The 9,568-nt window shown below is 28.8% G+C and overlaps 1 long non-coding RNA gene across 1 annotated transcript in view; it reads right to left on the bottom strand.

Moving 5' to 3' along the window:
* Nucleotides 1-3,249: 3,249 nt before the first annotated feature.
* LOC122272619 (uncharacterized) overlaps nucleotides 3,250-9,568 on the bottom strand; it is a 21,798-nt gene continuing 15,479 nt past the window's right edge. The window contains exons 4-5 of the long non-coding RNA XR_011636013.1: nucleotides 6,162-6,282; nucleotides 3,250-3,505 (exon numbers count right to left, since the gene is read on the bottom strand). This is a non-coding gene — a long non-coding RNA (uncharacterized lncRNA). The remainder of the gene's footprint in view (nucleotides 3,506-6,161; nucleotides 6,283-9,568) is intronic.

Genomic DNA, 9,568 nt, shown 5'->3' with positions numbered 1-9,568 from the left:
GTGATCAAAAACTATATTAAGATTATAAGCTTCTAAAGCTTCGGTGCACTGCTTAATATCAGTCTTCTTTTTATTTAAAAAAAAAAAAAAATTCTCTAAGTTTTTATTACGTTCTGTGGCTATCGCGGGCAGTATACGATAGGGGTAAACATCTTGCTGCCGCTGGAGAGTCGCCTGTTTTGCATCCGTTTCATATAGTATATTATTTCTGGATCACTGACCCTTTTTTCCTAGAATTATTTTTAAATGTTTTTGTAATTACCTACCCTAATCGATATTATCGAACAGCTCATGTCAAGCAAATTAAAAGTGAACACGTTCTTCATAAAACTGTATGGGTAAATTAAATTAAACTTTTTCAGTGTTAACACCGACACTTAATTTACCCATTATTAGAATTTGTAGTAATGCTAAGACAACACGTTACAACAGTTAATGTTCAGCACAGCATTTTGTATTTGTGCTGGTAAAGGTCAATATAAAATTATATTGAGTACATAAATGACTTTCTCTAAATTTAAAATGTATCTGCGAGGACTAGACTTGATTTTAAAACTTATGTTTTGGAGGTAAATGATGACACCAACACGAAATATTATTTTAATTACATCCACCAGTATATGAATATACCTGCATTCAATATAATACTGAAATAAAATGTTCGAACCTATTATACATAGAGGATCAAGTTCATAATGAAGCAAATCAAATTCAAGCGATCCTAAATAGAGAATTCAGTAGATCCTAGATCANCGACAAAGTTTTCTAGGGGGGAAATTTTAAAAGATTTAATAAAAAAACAATCTGAAATAATATATTTTGCTATGCATAATTAGAAATAGTTTTTATACATATTTATTAAGTTCTAAAACTTGTTAATTTTTGTTCTGAAAGACACATGAAACTTTTGTTTTCTCTTTTTAAATAGCTGTTAGTCAGTGTTTTCAATCTTTATTTCAAATATTTTAAACATTCCTATCAAAATTTCTTTTTTATGCAATATCAAAAAGGTCGTGTGTAAATTTTGAAGAAAAAAAAAAGTAGTCACAAAAAAAAGTAGAAAAAAACATTAACATATTATTCATAAATCAAAAAATGTTTTTTCAAAAGCATAACATGTAAAAATGAAGGTATACGAGTATTACATTCATTAAACAATATAAATCAAATTCTATAATTTGCAAACAAAAAATTATGCATAAAAATTTAAACAGTAAAAAGGAGAAAAGTATTAATATAAATTTATGCTTAAATTTTATAACAAAAAAATACAATTTACAAAACAAAATTGATTGAAAATAGCCTATACTTAACTAAAAGTAATTTAAAAAAACTAGTTGACAATTCAAACTCTAATATAAGAATATATATTATTTATAAAGCTAAAGATTAAAAAAACTACGTAGACAGAATAATGTACCAAACAAAAATAAAAAATCAATACCAATGTTACAAAAGCAAAACACACACTAAGTTAAGTGAAACTATTGCATAAATAAAATTAAGAAAGAACTTGAGTAGGCATTAAACATAAAATGAATTCTGTATAATCCAAAAAAGTGTATTATAATAACTTGACAATAAATTAATTAACAGCCATTACATCCAAGGATGCATATTTCTGTAAAAAGAAATTTTATGAATGAAAAAATTGTATTACTCTTACCTATAATACAATATCATCATACAAAATGTTATAAATATATAAGGTAAAGTAAATATGTAAAATAATCAAATTTTTAAAGAAATTCTGCTAATATAGACCTCCCTGCAAGTTCTAGATTGTTTCCTTTACATGGCAGAATTTTCTCCCGATAAAATGAAATAAAATAAACATTTCATTTCGATATACTATTAGATATCTCATTAGATATGATTAGATTTTGTTATTTTATGACCGTTGCTGAACAGCCGACCCAATTTTGAGTTTATGACTACTAATACTCAACTCTGTAGTCTTGTTATTTTTAACCAATCCAGAAGACGAGGAAACTCTTAGATCAGTACCTCCAGAGGAGGTACTGAGGAGGCTAGATCAGTACCTCCAGAAGAGGTACTGATCTAGCATGGAAGACTTTGTGACTCGACAGATTTTACGTGCACCGGTCACCATTTAATTCACGGGGAGTGTTCGGCCGACGGGGATCGAACCCACTCTCTCTTAGACATGGGCCCGGTGCCCTACTAACCAGGCTATCCCAGTCCCGATATCATTTGATCTGCATTACAGGGTTGCCACAGAAAAAAATGAACAAAATAGTTGCTTCTAGTAGCCTAAAACATGAAAATAGTCGCCTAAATAAAAACAATTTTTTTCAATAACATAACTAAAATTTTATCAAATGACTTCATTGTAATCCATTTAGTCAAGTTGACGGCCAATACGATAATTTTTAAATTAACGTTAGTGTTCTGACACTAAATTTTTATAGAAAAAAAAATTAGTATATTTGCAGAACATTAAATACTTTTAAATGCTAGAATTAATGCATCATAGTATCGTATTAAAAATTGGATTCTTTAAAATCAGGCAGAGTTTAGTAGCAATAACTGTTGAAAAGGTGACTGAGAAACAAAATAGATTCACAATGGAATCCGCGAAAATTGAGAGCATTAAAAAGTGATTACTCAAATTTGCAATTCAATTTTTTTTTTAGAAAAAAAAATTTCATTATATTCAGAAGATGCCGCAGGTTGTCAACCCAATTTATGCTAAAATAAAACACTGCTAGGAGCACAGAAAAGTCTCCTAATAGTCGCCTTTTCCAAAAAATAGTTGCTTTTATAGCCTTTTCAGGTGACAAAAGTAGCCATAGTTGCCTGAGGCCGAAAATAGTTGCAAATAGTCGCATTTTAGTCACCTGAGGCATCCCTGCATTCTCTCATTAGATATCACTTGGCCTTAAATGTAAATAATTACTAAATATGGTTTTCTCAACTATAGGTAAACATAAACAAATAATTAAAATTTGTTTATATTATCTACAGCCTAGAAACCTAGATGTAGAGACTATAAATTAACTGAAATATTCCTTAAAAACTCTTTAAGTTTTCCGTAAATGGATTCAGCCCAAAGACAGTATTTAAAAATAGAAGCTAATATCCTAAATCTTTTTCCACCTCCATCACAATCTCTCCTAAATTGCACAGTCCCATAGTGGTCANCCTAAATTGCACAGTCCCATAGCGGTCAAAGGTTTCTACATTCGTTTAGCAACAGTGGGAAAATTTAATTTTATGNTCGAGCCATAAATGGATTCAGCCCAAGGACAGAATTTAAAAACAGAAGCTAATATCCTAATCCCTTCTTCCACCTCCACCACAATCTCTCCTAAATTGCACAGTCCCATAGTGGTCAAAGGTATCTACATTCGTTTAGCAACAGTGGGAAAATGTAATTTTATGTGGCTTTCTAGTTTAGCAGAGCTGTAATGGAGCAAATTTTGATGCAAGCAAAGTATCGTTAAGTAGATGATATTTCAACTGTTTGGAGATACATTTCTGTCTAAAAAGAGTGGGTATAATGAATTAAATAATTTAAATTAAGAAAATTAGTAAATAATTTAAATTAGTGAAATTAAAAAAATTATGAAAGAAAAAATTTCCATCTTTTCTTTAAAATTCCCTGATTTTTCCAGGTTTTTATCCAAATTTCCCTGATTTTTCCAGTATAAAAAAATTGCCTAATAATTCCAGGTTTTCAAGGTGGATGGCCACCCTGATAAATAGACACTTTTAGATTGGAATTAAAATAAGAGATTGTTATTGTAGATGTTGTGATGTAAAATATTTATATTGAATGATATTTTTTTAAAAAATTAAAAATAGCATGTGATTATCCATTTTTCTATTAAGAAAAATTTTAAATTGTTTCAAAATAATTAAAACAGTTGAATTACATTAAAAATATTCATCAAAAGTAATAAAAAAATTACATTTATGATGTACTTTTTATTTTCATAAAAATAAGTAATGTCCATAAAGCTTGACAAATTGAATATAAAATTACTATACATAAACTCTCAAAATTAACTTTTTCTTACTACTTAATTACTTCTATAGGTTAGCAATCCCATAATCAGAATAAAAAATATTATGCACAAGAGAAATTTCTTCTGACAAAAATTGCTGAAAATCAATTACCCAACATTAGCATTAATGACCATTTCAGCTTAAAGAGAAACACTCTGGGATAATAAGTTTCCCCACGAAAAAAATCTTTAAAGGAACATTATTGCTTAGTATAAATGAGCAGTTTTAGTAAAATTAGTAGATGACGTAGGTGGTATATGGGTGATTCTTAGGAAACATGACAATTCGGACCAAAAAATTTCTCCAAATTTAAAGTCTTCAACACAATCAATACATGTTTTTTGTATATTTATTTAGTTACATTTATTAATTTCTTACAGATAGCAGGGTAGTTTATTGACATTTGCTCAAGAAAAAAATAAAATAGAAATTCACCACATTTTGAATGCCAGGAAAATGACATATTAGCTTAGAAGTTTTAAAAAACAGTCATTTTAAGCTATTAGTAAGTAACATAACCTAAGCCCTTATGTTAGATGGACCATGAATAACTTAAATTAATTCTTTTATCTACTGCAGAGAGAATCAAAAAAAAAATTGTTGCTGATATGTACAGAATAAAATTGTGTAGAATAATCAATCATTAAATAAATAAATAACTTTGATCACATCCAAGCATATTACAATCATATATAAACTTGGTAATAGTTTAATATTTGCTTTCCCTCCTTACAGTATTAGCAGTTTAAAAAAAATTTACGTAGATGGTATACACCAGACAGAGACAAATATATAAAAATTATAAAATGATTTTTTTACTTAACTAATAATTAAGAGTATTTTTTCACTTTTGTTAAAATTCCAAGTATTGAAACAGATCCTCTTAAATTAGTAAGACATTTTTATAATGTTTTTTTTTAATTAAATAATTAAGCATTATTGCTACTGACTGAAAACTTATTAAAAAACTTCAGGCATAAATAAAGCTCTTTATTGTACTGTTTGATGGTTTCATGCTGAGTGAAACAGTAAATAAGAAATTTTAAATTTATTATATAAGTTTTATAATGTTCATTTTGAATAAAAAGTAAGGAAGGCAATTTTAATAACTTGCATTGTTCACTTGCATTTTGATCACTCAAAATAAACAAAAATATTTTAAGAGTTTTTTTTTTCCTTTTTAAATTAATCAACGAGATGAATTTTACATTTATTTTTTCAAAAACCTATTTTGAAAAAATAGGTTTTTGAAGTTCTTTCTTAATTCTAAGAAAACAAAAACTATCAGTCAAGTTTTTCTATTATAAAAAAAATTATTAGTTAAAACTTTTCTACATAAGTAATTTTTAGCAAACAAATAACTGACTAACACAGCAACAAAAATTTGTACCCTACAACTAAGGATTTAAGTAGCCCTGGGCCAAACATTTAATCAAGGTTAAAATTTTGTTCAGTTAAAAAAAATACAGATTTATCATTGGAATTTTTTATTTCACTCAGATTTTTTTTAAAAACTCCTTTCACGTTTTAAGACCCTATATTCTAGGGATTGAAAATTAGAGTATATCGAAAAAAAGGTATGTTTATTAAAAGAAAGTATGTTTATGTATGTGATTTCAAATATCGTCTACATTAATTAATCAGCATATTTGATGTCATCCCCTCAAACCATTAAGATTGAGTCCTAGAAGGTGAAGATCCGATCACATTAAATCAAAAGCTATTCAGAGTGTTTCTTTCTTAATTCATCCACTATACTTAAGGCAACTCAGTTAAACTTTTTAATGTAAAAATTAACTGAAAATGTGTCATAAAACAATAAAGAATGTAAAAAGTTTGTTACTTCAAAAAGAAAGTGTTTGCTTTTCCTCATCATTAAAATTAATGATTAATATCTCATAGAATGTATAAATTATTTCAGTGTAAAAGTACTCTTTAATTTAGTTGAATACTGAATCGCAATTGTTGGCTGACCACCAAAGATTCGTGAAATTAATTGTAATATAATAATTCGTGATTTAAAATTAAAAAAAAAAAAAAAGAAAAAAAATCAAATAAAAACAATTTTTTTCTAAATTAGAATAAGAAAAGTCCTTTAGAATAAAAAAAAAGACAAATAAATAACTTACTTCTGACTCTGGCTGGAGGTGTGGATACGGAGGAAGACATTGAGAAGAACTGGAAGAAGGAGGAGGAGAAGATGAAGGACTGGGATTCAAATACTGGAAACGAATCAGTGCCACTCACCTGCTGAGAAACATAAGATAATGAATGACAGATATATAAAAATACAAATTTAAACAAAAATATAAATATAACCTTTAGAAATAAAAAATCTTTTTAATAAAACATATTTCTGGAGAATCCCACTTTCTTATGTTTTTGAGTTTTATTACCAGACAATCAAACATTTATAGGAGCAATTGTTTCAGTGTCTGGCAAGATAATTTTTTTTTTAATAAAAATTTAATAACAAAATTTTAACCATTTGCCAGCTTTTTAACAGCCACCAAAGCTATATCCAATGCTCCCCACAGCATTCAAACCAAGAAAGAACTGTTCACAGGCCTTGGAGATAAAATTTAACATGAAATTTGTATTTAAATGTAATAGTGTTTTTTCTACCTTAAAAAAAGAAACTTAACTAATATCAGGAGACAAGAATAAAATTTGAATAGTTATCAAGTTGTAAAATTTAAAAAAATAAATAAAATGCTACCATTAATGTTCATCAAATTTATCTGACAAAGCAATTAAACAATAATTAAATATTAATGTACTAGAATAAGCTTACGTTCTTTTTTTTAACAATTAGACCTATAAGCTAATAAATATTACTAATGAGGTCATCTTTAAAATATTTGAAAAATTCACTTATCGAAAACTAAATTTAAAACAATGGGTAATGCTTAACCAATCAGAAAATTCCATTTCGATTTTTTTACTCATTCTGCTTGAACAGTTCGTCATAGATGGTTTGAATATTGGCAGTGATCTTCTTCGTGCTCCAAACTATTGATATGCCAAATGTCATTGTTTTCGGACGGCTGATTTATGAATCTCTAAAAGACCCATAGACATTCATTTATATAAATATAGAATTTCTTTTTCTAGTGATATTAATTATAAGGATCAGACCATAGCTAATGAAAGTTAAAATAACTTTTATGCTTGGATGGAAAAATAAGTACTTACATAATATTAACTCGTTTTCTCACTAAACTAGGGAACTAGTAAAACTAGGGAACAAAGCTAGGGATCTAGGAACATTCTTTCAAAATAGGTGAACATGAAAATATTTAGAGGAAACCATTTATTTCTTACAAAAGTCTTATTTTAAGCAAAATGCTGATATTTGATGTTAGCTTTGCCACTATCTTAAATCCACAGAAGAAGTCAGAGTGGGGCAAAACTGAAATTTTGCTATCTAGACAAAGGAGGTATTGATTCTGATGAATTTGTTCATGTTAAATGGAAAAAAAGAAATCAAATCCTAATCGATGAAACTAAAAGTTTAGAAGTTATTGCGGTTTAATAAAAAAAAATGCAAATTTAGACTTATAAATATTTAAGCATCTGACACTGCTGTCTGGGAAAGTGAGGTATTGTCTCATATGTTACATTAACTCTAAATTGAACATGATCAAAAGAAAATAAATAATTAAAATAGTTGCTCTAAATCCAAACCAAGTTGTTAGAGTTAGACCAAAATTTGAAGATATTCAAAAAGTTAATAATGAAAAACATATTTAAAAAAAAAAAATTTTTTTTTTCAAAAGAAACCCAAACAGTCCAAAATGTGTTCAGCAGAAGACAAGAGTTTTTAAAGCTTTATATTTTTTGATTTACACTTCTTAATGCATAGCGGTTTAGAGAAGTGATTTTGAAGATCAAAAAAGACAATCCCAAAAAATAGATTTTAAAATTTAGAACAAAAAATACAATTCTACCTATTTGTGAGTTCAAAATTGCCATTTAAACACGTGAGATATTATTTTTTGCATCTTTTTTTTTTTAAATCACATTCAGACTAAAACGAGTCAAGAATACAAAACTAGAAGTTTTACCTGTAAAAACTTTTAAATTACTATTTAAATAAAAAAAACTAATTAATATACATCAGGCTTTGCTAAATTGTTTATTCTATTCATTGAGGTTTTGATCTAATTCTATTTGGCATAAAAAAAATTATTAATCCATACTTAATTTGCTAGATAATGCTTAAGTTCCCTCCACATCTTCCAGCTTACATATTATGCAACTTTTTATGACTTACTAAGATAATATTAACTCTGCCACATGGATAGCTTCGGCTATTCCGAGCGCCAGTCCCAAGCCTGGATAAAGGAGGAGGGTTGGTCGTAAGGCTAGTCCCTCTACCCCATAAAACATCCCTGACTACAGAAACCAAAAGCATATCGGGCCAAATTCTCTTAGCGGAAGCAATGACTTGTGAAATTCCAAATGACAGTTATCTAACCTGGAATGAGGAAATCACGCCTATGAAGTGTCGAAGGGAAAGCCATTTGGAGCCTTCGATGCGGAAGAAGTCATTGATGAAACCTAAACACAAGTTACGAATTGGTGCTTGGAATGTAAGAACTATGTACCAATGTGGAAAAAGTAGACAGGTATCAATGGAAATGGATAGATACCAATTGGATATCTTGGGAATATCAGAACTTAGATGGACAGGTTTTGGCAAGATTAAAACTGGAAGTGAACAAATCATTTTGTACTCAGGAGCTGAAGAAAAGCACGAAAGAGGCGTGGCGCTAATCATTAATAAAGAAACAGCGAAGAGTCTTTTGGAATGGGAACCAATCAGTGAAAGAATTTTAAGAGCACGATTTTATTCAAAATATATTAAACTATCAATTATTCAAGTGTATGCACCAACGAATGATGCTGATGAGGAGGAAAAGGAGACATTTTATGATCAACTACAATGTGTTTTAAATCGAGTTCCAAAACATGACATGATAATTCTTATGGGAGACCTTAATGCTAAGGTTGGAAAACGGATTAGTGATGATGAAACCTCCATGGGAAACGAATCACCGGGCGAGAGGAACGAAAATGGAGAACTGTTTGTTTCCCTGTGCGAACTAAATAGTTTGAACATAGGTGGGAGTAGATTCAAGCATAGAGAGATACATAAATGTACATGGACCTCACCAGACGGAAGAACAAAGAATCAAATAGATCATATTGCAATTAATAACAAGTTCAGGAGCTCACTAAGAGACGTAAGAGCGATGAGAGGTGCCGACGTTGGATCAGATCACTACTTGATTCTTGCAATATTAAAACTAAAATTAAGAAAATCACCAAAGAAGACGGGACATAAAAGAATAAGCTATGACATTGCTAAGTTAAAAGCCAAAGAGTGCAGACAAGAATTTTCAATCGAGTTGAAAAACAGATTTGAGCTGTTAAAGGAAGAAGAAAATCATGGCAACACTAAGCAATCAGAAAATGAGGTAAAAGAAAAAGTTGAAGAGACTTGGGAACATATCAAAAACATTTATTGCGA

Source organism: Parasteatoda tepidariorum, unplaced genomic scaffold (genome assembly GCF_043381705.1).
Source record: "Parasteatoda tepidariorum isolate YZ-2023 unplaced genomic scaffold, CAS_Ptep_4.0 HiC_scaffold_60, whole genome shotgun sequence".
Lineage (NCBI taxonomy): Eukaryota > Metazoa > Arthropoda > Arachnida > Araneae > Theridiidae > Parasteatoda > Parasteatoda tepidariorum.
The sequence above is the reverse complement of the archived record's forward strand: the minus strand, read 5'-3'. Positions and strand labels throughout refer to the sequence as shown.